The 17566-nt window shown below is 40.3% G+C and overlaps 1 protein-coding gene across 4 annotated transcripts in view; it reads right to left on the minus strand.

Annotated features, from left to right (window-relative positions):
- Positions 1–17566, minus strand: part of nhej1 (nonhomologous end-joining factor 1) — a 406931-nt gene that overhangs the window by 382423 nt on the left and 6942 nt on the right. The window lies entirely within an intron of this gene.

Genomic DNA, 17566 nt, shown 5'->3' on the forward strand with positions numbered 1-17566 from the left:
GCTTCAGGCTGGCATAAAACGGGAAGGTCACGCACCATCTGAGAGGGAGAAGCTGAGGAGATGACCCGTGGAGACGGTGACTACGGCAACGAACCAGTCAGGGGGCTCTGCGGCTGAGGGACGAGTGCCTGTGGCAGGTGGCCTGTTGGTGACTTGAGGCGAGGAACCCATGGAAGCTGTGGGCTGCCGGAGACTGCTGTCAGGAGACTGGGGTCAGAGTTGTCCGCTGGAGACTGGCTCAAACTGGCTGGAGGGGCACCAGGGATTGGAACCAGGATGCGAGGAGGTGCCGAGGGTCCTGGACGGTCCATGACCATGTCGGAGGTTCAGATCTGGAGCCCGGGTTGCCAAGGATTTGGACTGGACTCTGGGTGGCTGTGGGGGCTGCAGAAGCACACTGGAGGTGAAATCTACGGGCACTCAGTGACTCTGGGGGGCTCTCTTTTGCTTATCTATCTCTGACTGTAAGTCTATAAAGAGGCACTTGGGCAATTACTGCCAGTGGCGAATCTGTCTGCCTTGCAGCAGGCAAAAAGAAATTTCATGCAATACAACAATGTTTTATTGCTATGACAATAAATTAAATCTTGAACGGTAATTCTGCCTTGCCAGAGTATGCACTCTGGCAATAAATCTGAAATTACAGCAAATCATTAAACCCTCCACTCCAATTAACACATCCACTTCACCCTGACAGTCACAAGTCTGTGGTGCACTAAGTAGTATTTTTATTCACAAAAAAAAATTGCTTTTAAATGAAAGTTGAGTTACATCCAAGATGCAAATGGTATGGTCCGGTTGCTGTGCAGCTTTGGATCTGAGGTCCATCCACAGGACAAAAGAGTGGCAGAGACGATCACTGGAGTCTCCCCACTTCCCCATCGACATGATTTACTGAGATCATTGTTTGAAGAGGGCGTGCAAAATCTCTGAAGTCCCCGACTACACACAGCATCTTTCAGCTGCTCCTGTCAGGAAAGAGATACAGAAGTTTCAGAGCCAAAACCGTCTGGCTGAGAAACCGCTTCTTGCCGCAGGGAAGTTGCTGAATGACTGAACGAACTGCTCACATCAACACTCTGAGACTACTACTGACACTGGACAACAAATATTTTTCTTCCTGAACACTTTTGGGTGCATTTTATAGATTTTGGCCTGCTGATCACGGAAATCTCCTTAAAGTCACATCGTTTTTTTTTAAATATAACCTTTTAAGTGACGTCTGTGCGGCTCCAAAAATTTTTTAATATAACTTTTTTTTGTGATTTCCTGTCATATTTTGAGTCTACTTCAAGCATACAAAACCGTGAAGTGCAACATGTCATTGAAAATTCATTTTCAATACAGTACTGGAAAAAGAATGGAACTCCCTCAGATTTGGCTTTTATTTATCGCTCAACTGATATCACCATAAAATAATTAATTTATTAATCTCCTGGTCAATCTGTACACTGAAAAGACCAATGCATTCCCTCGATTACACCAGCGACTGTAGTCGAAAATAATTAATTAGCTCTGAAGCATTTTTTAATATACAAAAGAGAATGTCAATGTAAATTTCTTCATCTTGTAAACATGAATCATCTGGTAAACTTACCACTTCTCAACACAATCATGTTGAAACTGGTGAAATTCAGTGCAGTTCTATGAGCAAATAATGGACTGCTGGAGGAACTCAGCGGTTCAGACGGCATCCATTGATAGAAATGGTCAGTCAACTTTTCACATTGGAACCTTTCATTGAGATTAAAAGAGGTGAAAGTATATATATATATATATATAATAGGAAAAAAGAAGCTGAAGGTGAGGCCAAGAGGAGATGGGATACAGAACAGGTGTGAGAAGTGGAGAGACAAGAGATGGGGAGGGGGGGGGGGAAAACTTAGAAAGTGGGGGAATATCGTAAGTATAGGAGAAGGTAATGAGTCTCAATGAGAATAACCCTAACCCTAGCAAGGACACTCTCCATGGAGCTCCTGCAGAAAGTTGACATTTTCATGTCAAAATGTGTAATCAAAATTAAGAACTTGCAATTCCTTAGAACTTTGCACAATCTCAGCACCCAAGAAAACATTTTATAGAGCCAATGACGGACACTTTGAAGAGTGGTCACAGCTGTTGTGATAACCACCATTGATTGACAAGATGCTCCCAGCAAGATGCTACAGTCTGCAATGTAATAAAGACCTGATCATCTGTTTTTAAGTGTCTTCTGGTTGTACAATATATGTTAGCCAGCAAGACCCTTTAAAAAGACTGAGGCATCTTATACATCCACCGCCAATGCATTCCAGGCACCCACCACTCTCTGTCTTTCAAAAAAAACTTACCTCTGACGTCACCCCTAAACTTTCCTCCCCTCACCTTAAACCGATGTCCTCTGGTATTTGCTATTGTCATCCTGAGATAAAAGGTTCTGGCTCTTCTAACAAAAATTCCATTGAATCTGTTCTCAAGCCAAATATTTCACATACAGTACATCTCCGATTATCCAAAATCCTGTCATTCAAAATTTTTTTGGACATGGAAGTGACGTCTGTGTGGCTCCAAAAATTTTTTCGGATAATTGAGGATTTCAGAAAACATTTTGAAGCCGAAATGTCATCATTTCACCTCTTAAAAATTTCAGATAAATGATCCAAAATAATCAAAAATCCTCAGTTATCCATTCTTTGTAGCCAAACTGATGTCACAGGTTGAAAAAAATGTTGGAATTTTGTAAAAACCTCTGAGTAGAATTTCGAGTTTTTGGTGTTGGATTTATCCTATTTTGTTCAGGTTGTTTTATTTTGTGTTTAAAAATCCTTCTCTTGTTTGTTCTTGTTTAAATACTGTTAAAAGTGATTTGCTGTTGCTACTGGGCTGTTTTTAAAAAATGCCCTTGTCCTGATCATTTTGGATAAATCAGAGTTCTTCTGTAATTTCAATCTGCTGTGTAAAAAGCAAACTGCCCCCGTTCCATCTTTAGCCATAATGATATAGGAAAAGCAGAATCCAAGGTACGCAAATATTCGACACGCACATACAATAGTTTTGGTTGTTGGCTCAAGTATTAATAACGGCCAAAGAGAAATCGCCTGTCATCTTTGAAATGATGCCACTGGATCCAATCCATCATATCCACTGAAGGGATATCGATCTAGTGTTTCATCCAGAACACAACATATCTGCCAGCGCATCGTCATCGGTGGGGCAGATAACCGATAAGCACAAAACATTCATACTGAGTCACAGACAATGATGCACCTCATTCATTGCGATTACAGTGAGCCCAAAGTCCCACTTCCTCTCCCAGGTGACATTGCATCTCGCTGTTTTGGAATTTCAGCGAGCTATGGAGAGGAGGTGGAAGCTATGGAGAGGGTGCAGAGATTTTAACAGGACATTGCTTGGTTTGGAGAATGTGCCTTATAAACCAAGGTTAACAAAGCTAGGGCTTTTCTCTCTGGAGCGAAGAAAAATTAAGAGGTGATATAATAGAGAGCTCCAGATTATTGGGAGGCATAGATAGGGTGGACAGCCAGTACCTTTTCCTGGGGAAAGAATTACAAATACCAGAGGACAGCCTTTTAATTTTTTTTTAATTTTAAATTTAGACATACAGCACAGTTACCGGCCATAAGCCCATGCCAATTAAACCGAATTAACCTAGAAATACAGTATGCTTCGAACAGTGGGAGGAAACCAGAGCCCCCATGGAAAACCCACACAGACACGGGGAGAACGTACAAACTCCCTACAGACAGTGCGGGATTCAAACCCCGGTCCTGATCACTGCCAGTTACAGAATTGTGTTATTATTAATCATTAGATTAAAACTATATATATTTCTTAGAAAAGACTGTGTAGGTGGACAGGGAAAGACATACACGCCCACACACGCACAAACCATTTTGAGAGACGAAGTGTCCACTAATTCATTGTTCAGTTGAAACTGTTTGAACAACCATAAAAGTCAGAAGTGAAACTAAAGACAATAAATGTTTGCTCAGAAGCACCTGGGTATACACACAGCCATTCTGCTTATTGGTCTGAGCAGACAGCCTGGAAGCATTTTCTGATTAACTTTTGGAAGAGAGGAACTTTAAACAAGACCAGCATTGATGTCATGGTTCAAGGCAGAGACAACCTCAGTGATGCCAAGCAAGGTTACATCATCTCGATAACGCTTTCTTCCCTCAATTCATACTGTTGCGCTTCACCTCCAACAGGCTTCACGCTGACAAGACTGATTGGAATGCAGTCAACCTACGTCATCTCCAATGACACCCCAATGCAATATGTAAATAAGCCTGCACCTGTGCACCTTTGAAGGGTGGCACAGTTAGCCTAGCGGTCAGTGTAACCTTATTCCAGTGCGTGACCGGGGTTCGAATCCTGCACTGTCTGCAAGGGGTCTGTGCATTTTCCTCATGTCTGTGTGGGTTTCCTCAGAGTGCACCAGTTTCCTCCCACCCTTCAAAATCGTATGGGGTTGTAGATTAATTGGTGCATTTGGGGAGCATGGGCTCGTGGACCGGAAGGGCCTGTTACCGTGCTGAATGGAGGCCCTGTTACCGTGCTGAATATCCAAATTAAAAATTAAAAGGATGAACTCCAAATCATCAACACGTTCACAGAAGTACTTGAGAGGTTAAGCCTTGCATCAATAACCTGAGAACATAAGGTTCCCAAACAAATTCCCCTGGATGTACAACACTTCTGTTGGATAATGCATATTCACAGGGAATCCCTGGAAAACTTAGGCCATATCCCATATAGCAGAAGCCACATTTAATGAAGGCAGGCATCAAAGATGAATTTCACTATCATGTCAGGTACACCAGAAAATATTCAAGGATCAGTACTCAGAGTGCAAGATCTGTGGTCCATTTCAGACACCTGGGCTAACTCTCACAGGCAGCTCAAGGCACTGGAGAATTACAATGCTCTCTCTGGAAAAACATCCAAACCTACAAGCAAATCCAGTCTCAGCATTCTCTCCCTGGCCCAACATCTCTAAAAATAGGCATAACACAGGACGCGATTACCAGATGAACGGGAAGATTGGCTGAAAGTCTCCTTGAAAAACAAATCCCAGGTCCAGACTGGAGAAGGAGCATTGAGATAGAACTGAGAACCAGGAGTCTGTATGTCAGAAACCCAACATTAATGATGGATAGAGGATATCCTCACATATTACCCACCTCCCCAGTTAGACACCTCCAGCTTAATCTGTGGAAGACTGCAGGTCTCACGTTTGCCTCATCCATCAAAATTCAAGATTATTTTATTGTCATACAATAAAACAGAAAATGTGAAAGTACAAAAAGTTTCCTTTAGTCTTCCGTAAGACAAAGATATGCTATCAGCAAAATTTGCCCAGCGCCCCTTACAGCCAGAGATAGTGAAGTAAAAGATCTCCCCCAGAGTTACTAAATGTCCATGAATTCATCTCCAGCGCTCCCGCAGCCTCCACAGCTACACAGCCTTCAGTAAGAACCATCAGTCACCCGAGCTCCAGATGCCCACCTCTGACACAATCATGAAGCCTCCTGCACCCCGGTTCCGATACCCGGTACCCCCTTCAACCACTCTCGGGCTAGTCTCCAGCAGTCCGCAGCCCAGTTCGAGTCCTTTGACCGCAGCCGCCAGCGGCCCGCATCCTACATGGGTTCCTCGCTTCGACGACCTGCCTCGTGTTCTCTTCAGCCACAGAACCCCTCACTGGTCCGCTGCCACGGTTACCATCCCATGCGTCGTTTTATCTGCTTCTCCTACTCAAACGAGGGGGTGGTCTCCCTGTTTTCTGTTGCCCTGTACCAGTCCTCCACTTGAGGCAAACCATTCTTAATCCCAAAGGACCCTCATTAGTGCACCTGATCAAGAAAGGCAGTGGGGTTGTTCCACCCCCTAGTGGAAAGTAGTGGCTCAGCACTTTTCATTCCTGCCTTGCTTCTCATATAGTCAGAAATACAAGATATACATTAACAATTACTACATAGAGGCAACGGAATGCCTTCCAGTCTCTAAGCATTCCTGTGAGCAACTCTGCGGCTGATGAACACACAGGCGGCGGACAGTCGGTGACTCAAGGCAAGGAACCTGTGCTGGCTGCAGGCAACTGGGATTCACACCAGGCAGCAGACAGCTGGAGACTGGCTGAAAGGATCCCAGGTATTGGAACCGGGATGTGAGAAGGAGGGTGCCAAGGGCGCTGAAGGTTTCCTGATAGTGTTGGAGGTTCGGATCTGGAGCTCAGGCTGCTGGTTTGGACAGAGCTCCGTGTGGCTGCAGGGGGCCACAGTTGTGCTGGGAGTGAGTCCATGGACACTCAGTGACTCTGAGGGGACTCTCAATTGCTTCTCTTTCTCTGACTGTAAGAAGCACTTCAGGCATTATCTGTCGATGGCAGATCTGACAGACGCAAGCAAGTTCTGTGCAATACTGCACTGTTTTTATTACATGGCAATAAAGGAATGTTGAATCTTGACTGATCAGCGTATGAATCAAGTTATTCCTGCCTCTCTCACAACTCCAAATTTGCTGATCAGAATTTTAGATTTCATCAAACAACAGTGTAGGGGAGGGGGTCAAAGTCCTCACTCCCCTTCATATGAAGAAGTGTTCCTGATAACATCCCTTGGTTGATAGTGGAGCCATCCCCCAACAGCAAGCAATGGCCGCCAACAATAAAATCCTCAAAGGAAAGAAAAAAACCAGTTTAGCAATTCATACTGAACATCTCCTACCCGGTGGATGATGGCATCCATGACTCTGCCAACTTTGAACGGTTCCTGTGGGAGAAGGTGAAGGTGGGAGCAAAGGCCGGTAACCTGGGCAGCACTGTGCAAGTCAAGCGTTCATGGAACAAGATCATCACCTCCTCTGCCAAGAAGTTCTCCAAGAGATACCCGAAAAAGAATTGCAGGAGGATAAAACAAGCTGCCCGACAGGCTCCAAGTAATTGCCTCCGACAAAGAGAGCTATGAGCTCCACTATTTCCAAATCAGCCGGATGGACGTCTGAAGTAGAGGATTGAAGGGGTGCCAGAGCTGATGGACAATGAACAGTTTTGTTCTGATAGAGAGCTATTAAAGAGTTAAAAACTCTTTGTTAGCATGTACTTTTGTCATGTGTGATTTGATAGATCAGAGACCAGTTTGGAATCAACCATGTAGATGCTTGGGGAGGAGTCACGTGATGGAGTAGAGGCCGGTAGGGGAACTCCAGCCCTCTCCAGAAAAGTTAAAAAAAGATAGAGAAAAAACAAAAGCACAAACTTAAAAACCAAAACAAAGTGAAAGTAAAAGTGTGAAGAAAATGGCAGCGAAGAAAGAAAAACCAAAAACAACGGGAAGAAAAGAAGAAGGAAAGACGTCGGAAGAAGAAGGTGAAGGCCTTACCTGTCCGAAGAGGCCCGCCGCGGAGAGAGAGGCCCGCTCCCGCAGGTCAGTGGAAGTCCCGGGCTCGGGACTACAAAAATGGCTCACAGAGCCGAGTAAAAGTGCACAACCGCGCATGCGCATGAAAAAAAACCCACTGACGGGAGGGGGGAACAGCTGCGGAGTCGATCTCCACAGCTGAGAGAGACACCTGCAGCACAGCAGCAGGTGCAGAACACAGACAATAACGAGAACAAGAAAGAAGAGGGTAAAAAGAAAACAAGGAAACAACAGATGGTCAACCCAGAGGAAGAAGAAGAAGGAGAACAGAAAGATGTGGAAGAAGAGGAGAAAGGCAAGACAATGGATGTATCTTTTTTTAAAGAATATATGGAATCAGTGAAAGAATGGCAATTACAAGAATTTGATGAGATAAAAAGAAGAATTAAGAATGCAGAAGAAAAAATGAATAAAATGGAAGTGGCCATATCAGAGTTGGCAAAAAGAGTGGAAAATATGGAAAAATGAGAAACATTTGTAGATATGGAAGTAAAAGACTTAAAAGAGAAATTAGAAGAATCTAATAAAAAAGCTAAAGAAGCACAGGAGCTGTTAGCTCAGAAGATAGATATAATAGAAAACTATAATAGAAGAAATAATATAAAGATAGTGGGCCTTAAGGAAGATGAAGAAGGCAAGAATATGAGAGAATTTATAAAAGATTGGATCCCCAGGGTCTTGGGAAGACCAGAATTACAGGAAGAAATGGAAATAGAGAGGGCACATAGAACTTTAGCCCCGAAACCACAACCGCAGCAAAAAACCAAGATCCATTTTAGTAAAATTCTTAAGATATACAACAAGAGAAAATATATTGGAGAAAGCAATGAAGAAAGTAAGAGAGGACAAAAAGCCACTGGAATATAAAGGTCAAAAATTTTTTTTCTATCCAGACATAAGTTTTGAACTCCTGAAGAAGAGGAAGGAGTTCAATACAGCGAAAACGATCTTATGGAAAAAAGGATATAAATTTATGTTAAGGTACCCAGCGGTACTTAAAATAATTATTCCAGGGCAACAAAACAGACTATTCTCGGATCCAGAGGAAGCAAGGAAATTTGCAGAACAACTACAAAACAAGCAGAGAGATGAAGACATGTAATAAGAGTAAAAAATGACCACGATCTATATGTATGTGTGTAAAGGGGTATATGTGTGTATATATAGATATATATATATATATATATAGTGTGCATACATGAATGTATCCGAATTTAGAGGAAAATATATAGAGTATAGACAAGAATTAATAAGGGAGGGAAATGGAATAGAGGGAATTAAAAGAGTGACCTTTGTTACATATGAAAATTGAAATCTTTTCTGGGGGGGCCTGGGTGGAGAGGAGTTACGGTCACTGCAAAATCAGCTGACGTTTGCGAGTGAATTCGCAAATCCAACAAGGGATAAAGGACAACTCAGGAGGGGGAGGGGAGATTGGGGTTAAAGAAGTTTTAAATAGGAGAATAGGGAAAATGTTTGATGTTTTAGAAATGTTGTCTTATAAAGTGTTCAAAACAAGAAAGCAGAAATGGATAAGAAGGAAAGGTAATGATGGAGAAACGGAAAGGGAAGATAAACAAAGTATAAAATGGCTATGCTGAACTATATGACTTTAAATATTAACGGAATACATAACCAAATTAAAAGGAAGAAACTGCTAAATTTACTGAAAAAAGAAAAAATTGATATAGCATTTGTGCAAGAAACACATTTAACTGAATTGGAGCACAAGAAATTAAAGAGAGATTGGGTAGGACACGTAACAGCAGCATCGTATAATTCAAAAGCTAGAGGAGTAGCTATATTAATTAGTAAAAATGTGCCAATTAAAATAGAAGAGGAAATAATAGATCCAGCAGGGAGATATGTAATGATAAAATGTCAGATATATTCAGAGTTTTGGAATTTACTCAATGTATATTCACCTAACGAAGAAGATCAAAAGTTTATGCAAGATATTTTTTTGAAGATAGCAGATGCGCAAGGGAACATAATAGGAGGGGATTTCAACCTGAATTTGGATTCAAATATGGACAAAACTGGGAAAAAAATTAACAGAAAGAACAAAGTAACCAAATTTATAATTAAATCGATGGAAGAAATGCAACTTTTGGATATATGGAGGAAACAACACCCAAAGGAAAAGGAATATTCATATTATTCGGGTAGACATAAAACATACTCAAGAATAGACCTATTCCTGTTATCAGCTCGTATGCAAGATAGAGTAAGAGAAACAGAATATAAAGCTAGAATATTATCGGACCATTCACCCTTAATATTGACAATAAAGTTAGAGGACATCCCTCCAAGAATGTATAGATGGAGATTAAACCCCATGGTACTTAAAAGGCAGGATTTTAGAGAATTCATTGAAAGACAAATTAAAATGTATTTTGAAATAAACACGGAATCAGTGAAAGATAAGTTTATACTATGGGATGCAATTAAAGTGTTCATTAGAGGGCAAATAATAAGTTATGTAACCAAGATGAAAAAGGACTATAATCAGGAAACAGAGCAGTTGGAAAGGGAAATAGTAAATATAGAAAAAGAATTAGCAATGAAGGAAGACACAACTAAAAGAAGAGAAATGGCAGATAAAAAAATAAAATATGAAACACTACAAACATATAAGGTGGAGAAGAACATAATGAAGACAAAACAGAAATATTATGAACTAGGGGAAAAAACGCACAAAATTCTAGCGTGGCAGCTTAAGACAGAACAAGCTAAGAAAATGGTATTGGCATCAAGGAAAAAAGACAAACAAATCACATATAATCCAAAGGAGATCAAGGAAAACTTTAGAGAATTCTATGAACAATTATACCAAACTGAAAACGAAGGGAAAGAAGGGAAAATAGATGAATTTCTAACTAAAATTGAACTACCAAAACTACAAATAGAGGAACAAAATAAATTAACAGAACCATTTGGAATAGTAGAAATACAAGAGATAATAAAAAAATTACCAAATAATAAGACACCAGGAGAGGATGGATTCCCAATAGAATTCTATAAAACATTTAAAGATTTATTAATTCCTCCCCTCCTGGAAGTAATCAACCAGATTGATAAAACACAAAGCTTACCAGATTCATGTAAAACAGCAATAATTACAGTAATACTAAAGCAAGGGAAAGATCCACTCGCACCAGCATCATATAGACCAATATCTTTACTTAACACAGATTATAAGATAATAGCTAAACTATTAGCAAACAGATTAGCAGAGTATGTACCGAAAATGGTAAATCTAGACCAAACTGGATTTATTAAAAAAAGACGCACAACAGACAATATTTGTAAATTTATTAACTTAATTCATGCAGTAGAAGGGAGTAAAGCGCCAACAGTAGCAGTCGCTTTAGACGCAGAGAAGGCCTTTGACAGAGTAGAATGGAATTATTTATTCAAAGTATTGCAAAAATTCAGTTTACCAGAGAAGTATATTAATTGGATTAAAGCATTATATAAGGGACCATTGGCGAAAGTGACAGTAAATGGATATGTATCAAAGCAATTTAACTTAAGCAGGTCAACACGGCAGGGATGCCCACTATCACCTTTATTGTTCGCGTTAGCTATCGAACCACTAGCAGAATTGATAAGAACAGAAAATAATATAAAAGGGAAAAAAATAAAAGACAAGGAATATAAAATCAGTTTATTTGCGGATGATGTTATAGTATACTTAACAGAACCAGAACTATCAATAAAAGAATTATATAAGAAATTGAAGGAATATGGAGAAGTGTCGGGTTACAAGATTAACGTAAATAAAAGTAAAGCAATGCCTATGAATAATGCGGATTTCTCAAAATTTAAGAAGGAATCACCATTCAGATGGCAAATGCAAGCAATAAGATACCTAGGTATACAAATAAATAAAAATCTCGGCCAACTATATAAACTCAATTATTGTCCACTAATGAAAAAATTACAGGACGATTTAGAGCATTGGAAAGATTTACCACTAACACTAATAGGAAGGATAAACTGTCTTAAAATGAACATTTTTCCAAGGATATTATACCTATTTCAGGCATTGCCAATACACCTGACAGAGAAATTCTTCAAGGAGTTAGAGAAAATAATAAGGAAATTTTTATGGAGAGGGGGGAGACCGAGGATAGCACTAGATAAATTAACAGAATGGTATAAACAAGGAGGCTTACAACTGCCAAACTTTAAAAATTATTATAGAGCCGCACAATTAAGGTATCTATCAGATTTTTATCAAACATGGGAAAAGCCAGATTGGACTAGATTAGAATTAGATAAAATAGGGGAAAAGATACCTGAACACATATTATATAAATGGGATGAAAAATTGGTACAACATAGAAGTTCTCCAGTATTACATCATCTACTCAATATTTGGAAGATGATTCATGTAGAAAGAAATAAAACAAATTATCAATTACCAAAACTAATATTGACGCAAAACAAGTTACTCCCTTTTACAATAGATAACCTTTCCTTTAGAGAATGGGAGAAAAAAGGGATCAAAAAAATAGAAAATTGTTTTTCAGGAAATAGATTATTATCCTTTGAACAAATGAAAGATAAATACAATATAACTCAAGATACAGTGCTGGCATATTACCAATTGAGATCCTACTTGAAGGACAAATTAGGAAGCAGTCTGAGTTTACCAGAGGGAAGTAACTTTGAATATGTGATTACGGACACAATGATAATCAAAAGATTTATAACAAATATGTATATTAAACTGCAAGAAAAGGAGAATGAGGAAACAAATGGTAAAACTAAACAAAAATGGGAACAAGATTTAAATATAAAGATAAAAAAGGAAACATGGGAGAAGTTATGTTCTGGAACGATGAGAAATACAATAAATACGAGGCTACGTATGATACAATATAACTGGATACACAGGCTATACATTACACCTCAAAAGTTAAATAAATGGGACCCAACAGTATCTGATAGATGTTTTCAATGTAAAAAAGAAATGGGAACAACAATTCATGCAATCTGGACATGTGAGAAAGTAGAAAAATTTTGGGAAGATCTAAACCAGATATTAAATAAAATTACAGAAAACAATATACCAAAGAATCCAGAGATCTTCCTCCTAAGTAACATAAAAAACAAAGAATTTGGAATTGATTTGGAGAATGCACAAAAAAGATTTGTTAAGATAGCTCTAGCCGTAGCAAAAAAATGTATTATGTCAACCTGGAAATCGGAAGATAATTTGAAAATACAACAATGGTATATAGAAATGAATAAATGTATTCCATTAGAAAAAATAACATATAGTTTAAGAAATAATATTGAAATATTTGAACAAATATGGGAGCCTTACATGAAACACAATAGCGAAAACCTACCGGGGACATTCACTACCTAAATTAACGAAAGGAGAAGGAAATGAAAAGAATTGACTCAGTGGAATTTCTTGTTTATTTTTATTGAATGACAACATTGTTTGACTGGTTTAATGTATCCTAGATTTTGGACTTTAAATGGACGGGAGGGGGGAGGTAGGGAGGGTGGGATGGGAGGAGTGGGGGGGAAGAAAATGGCACTGTATATATTTGTAAAGGAAAAAGTATGTATCATGGTTAATGTGGTTTATGGTGTGAAAAATAAAAAATTTTTTTAAAAAACCATGTAGATGCTTGTCATGTTTATGAATCTGCAAACACCAGATAACGATTTTATTCCTAAAGCTTCAGGTTTCCACTACATTTTACTGATTACAAAGGATGATCCCATTTCCAGCAGAGAACATAGAACAATGCAGCACAGGAACAGGTCCTTTGGCCCACGATGTCTGTGTTGGCCGTAATCCCAAATGAACCATCTGCCTCCACATGATCAATACCTCTTCACTCCCTACTTGTCAAAAAGCCTTTTCATATGGCCATCGTATCCGCTGTTAACACCCCATCTGGCAGTGCATTCCACAGTTAACCCCCCCCCTCCATGGGGGGTTATCTTAAATCTATGTATTTAACACTTCCATCATATTCTGTCTACCCCTATCAATGCCTCTCATGAGTGAGGTCAAATCAAGTCACTGCTCAGTATGTGATGCTGCAAAACAAACAATCGAAATTTGTCCAACCTCTCCTCAGAGCTGATACAGGAGATTAAACTTATGTTGGGCATTGCTGGACCTGGGAGGCCAGAATAGGAACAAGATGGAGAATTAAAGTGATGGGTAATTGGAAACTCTGGGGTGAAATTGCACACTGAGTGATTTCTGCAAAGCAAATCCTAATCTATTGAGTTATCAGTCATAGAGATTGAACAGTGAGCACCGAACACACTGAACCAAATGACCACCCATTCTATGCCAATTCCCATCAACTTCCTCATCCCGACTCTCTTTTTACCTCATCCCTCAGTCTCTCTTCCTCTAGCTCCCCACCCTCTTCCTTCCCTTCTCCTCTCCCTGTATCAATTCTCTGCTACCCTCTCAGCTATTACCTCTTAGCAATCTCTTTCCAGAGACTTCAGATTGCATCTTTTTCTAAATGCCAGTTAAAAAAGAAAAGTTAACTTGCTATCTTGTCAACTTTTGTCTGTGCCCCATGACACACCCTCCTATGCCATCGGTGCTTTGGAATTAGTAAAGGATTTCTTAAGGTGGGATGTGGGTGGAAAGAAAAAGTTTGAAAAACCACTGTTTTAATTGTCCCTAATTGACTCGTTATGTGCACGGTTTCAGAACTCCAAAGAAAATGGGCCAATGACAATATTTCTCAAGCAAAATATTTCAGTAACAATTGAGCCTAGAGCAGTGGTTCTCAACCTTCCCTTCCCACTCATAGGAACATAGGAAGTAGGAACAGGAGTAGGGCAAAAATGGCCCATCGAGCCTGCTCCGCCATTCAATGCGATCATGGCTGATCTAATTTATGACCTAACTCCACCTACCTGCCTTCTCCCCATATCCCCTAATTCCTCTATCATGTAAAAATTTATCTAACCGAATTTTAAATATGTTTAATGAAGCAGCCTCAACCACTTCCCTGGTTAGAGAATTCCAAACGTTCACTACTCTCTGGGAAAAACTATTTTTCCTCATCTCTGTCCTAAATCTACTCCCCCGAATCTTGAGACTGTGTCCTCTCGTTTTAGTTTTCCCGGCCAGCTCAAGAAACCTTCCTACATCTATCCTATCCATACCCTTCATAATCCTGTATGTTTCTATAAGATCTCCTCTCATTCTTCTGAACTCGAGCGAATACAATCCTAGACGATTTAATCTTTCATCCTAAGTCAATCCCTTTATCCCAGGGATCAACCTAGTAAACCTCCTCTGGACCGTCTCCAAAGCCAGTACATCCTTCCTCAAATATGGAGACCAGAACTGGACACAGTACTCCAGGTGTGGTCTCACCAGTACCTTATACAGTTGCAACATGACCTCCCTGCTCTTGAATTCAATTCCTCTAGCGATGAAGGCCAACATTCCATTTGCCTTCTTAATAACCTGCTGCACCTGCAACCTAACTTTTTGCGATTCATGCACAAGCCCTCCCAAGTCCCTCTGCACAAAAGCCTGCTGTAGTTTTTCACCCTTTAAATAATATTCAGCTCTTCATTCCGCAGGATAAGAGGCATTTGCGGAGAGAAAGGCAGAGCTAATGTTTCAGGCAGCCAGCGCCGTCTGATAAAGGACCATTGTCCTGATGTATTCGGTATGCCTCTCTCCCCACAGAATGCACTTCACCTGCTCAATATTTCAAACACTTTGTTTTTCATGCTCTGAGGTAGGCAGATTCAGGAGCTAAAATATGGAAAGTGTCTTTCCAAGTCGCTGAACTTCACACCCGATGAGCTAAGCACAGAGATATCCAAAGGTTCTGCACCTTAGAGAGATTAGAGCATAATCTAATAAGTGCATTGATTATTACTCAAGCATTTACACAGTTCCCAATTTATTCTCCTCAATTTCATCCAGATACTTTACACTAAGCTACATAAAGAGAGAATTTACTGCAACCAATTCACTTATCATCATATCTTTGGGTTGTCGGCAGAATCCGGAACACCCAGGGGAAAATCCATGTGGTCACAGGGAAAATCTACAAACACCACAATGAAAGCACTGAAGGTCAGGATGTCTCAAAAATTACAGTGTGATGAGGAAATGGCAGCGAGATGAATATTGCTGCCAGTGTTAGCTGAGGAACCAATACATTTTGGCCAGGACAGTCATGGTTAACGCAATACTATTACAGCGCCAGTGACCTGCGTTCAAATCGCATGCTGTCTGTAAAGAGTTTGCACATTCTCCCCACATCCGCGTGGGTTTCCTCCGGCTGCTCCAGTTTTCTACTATGTTCCAAACAAACAGACAGGGTTGATAGATGATCAGTCACATAGGTGTAGTTGGGCTCGTAGGCCAGAAGGACCTGTCACCATCGGCATCTCCAAATTATATAAACTTGGGAGAACAGAATGGAGTCCTATCTGGAAGTGGGGTCGGAAGACCTGTGGGAGCCCTTGGACCTAAAATGAATCCCTGAGGTGAAGATCTATTTATTTATTTTTTGTTCCACATGGTAGAAGCCAATTCTGGTCCATGAAGCCAGTGCTGCTCAATTACACCCAATTAACTTTCCAACCTCGTATATTTTTGAAGGGTGGGAGAAAACCCACGCAGACATGGAGAGAATGTACAAACTCCTTGCACACAGCAGCAGATTCAAACCCAGGTCGCTGGCGCAGTAAGAGTATTGCACTAACCACTTCACCAACTGTGCTGCCTCAATGCCCTGAAATGGAGAACTCAGGAAAATGGCAGACTGTGTGAAAGCCAGAGCAGTGGGGATACTGGCAAATGTAATGACATTTTCAAGTTCTATACAAGCACAGGAAGCAGTACAAAAGTTCTCGGAGAAGAATCAATACAAAAGGAAGACTTCATGGAGAAGTACAGAACGGAAGAGATAATTGTTCAAGCAATCCAATGTTATCTCATGTGGCGGCATCTCATTTTCCATCTGGGCCAAGTTGCAGCCAATGGAATTCAATATTGAATTTACCATTTTTAATCAATCTCAACTTCTCTCTCTCCCTTTTTTTCCTTTCTGTGGAGAGGAAAAGTTGAGTGCTGGCTGTAATTCCCAGTAAAGTTTATTTTTCTTCTGTTTCCAATTGGCAATTTTGGAAAAAAAAAGTCATTATTCTTTGCGCACTACTTCAGAGGCCAAATCCTCTGTTCCCCCAACCTTCCTTTGCAACTGAAAACAAGTTCTGATTGAAGGTTCGCTGACCTGAAACGTTGACCGTCCCTGTCCTTATGGATGCTTCCCAACCTAGATTTCGCTGGAATACGCCTGAGATTGTCTGATCTCGGAAGCTAAGCAGGCTCAGGCCTGGTCAGTACTTGGAAGGGGCACCACCTAGGCTACAGGAGCGCTGGACAAAGTGGCGACTTTCCGTCTGCCTTATGGTAGACAAGAGTTAAAGAATTTCATGTATGTTATATTCTAAATGCAGTATCATGTTACATTAATGGAACCTTTATTTTCTTTCTGTCCAGTTCCAAATTTCAAGCACCTGCAGTTTCGGTGCTCCAACTCTGTTCCACTTTCTTTGCTCCACGGAAAGACCCAATTTCTCCATCATAACCTTACAGTTCCCCCGCCCTTAGAACTATTCAAGTAAAACCATTCTACATCTTTTCGAGTAAGTTCACACCTTTCTTGAGGACCAGAATTGGACATTACCGATGCTATTTCCACTACATCCTAGTCAAAATCACTTCCTGTTGTTTCCGTCAGACTGAGGTACAGAAGCCTGAAATCTGGCACCTCTAGCTGCAATAAAAGTACAAACACAAAGCTGGTGAAACTCAGCATGTCAAACAATGTGCTTTATAGACCAACTTTTGGGGCTTGAAACCTTCATCAAGATATGAGCAAAATGTACGACGTTCAGATACCTACCTACATTTTGCTCATAACTTGATACAGAAATGTTGATTATGTATCATAATTTTTGCTCTATGAAGTCCACTGTTTGACCAGCTGAGTTTCTCCAGCTTTGCGTTTTCACTTCAACAACAGTGTCTAGACTTTTCTGCTTTACCTCTAGCTGCAAGAACAGTTTTGTTTCTAAACAGCTATCAGCCATTTAAACCTTCCCAT

The sequence above is a fragment of the Narcine bancroftii genome, chromosome 4 (genome assembly GCF_036971445.1).
Source record: "Narcine bancroftii isolate sNarBan1 chromosome 4, sNarBan1.hap1, whole genome shotgun sequence".
NCBI classification, from domain to species: Eukaryota; Metazoa; Chordata; class Chondrichthyes; order Torpediniformes; family Narcinidae; genus Narcine; species Narcine bancroftii.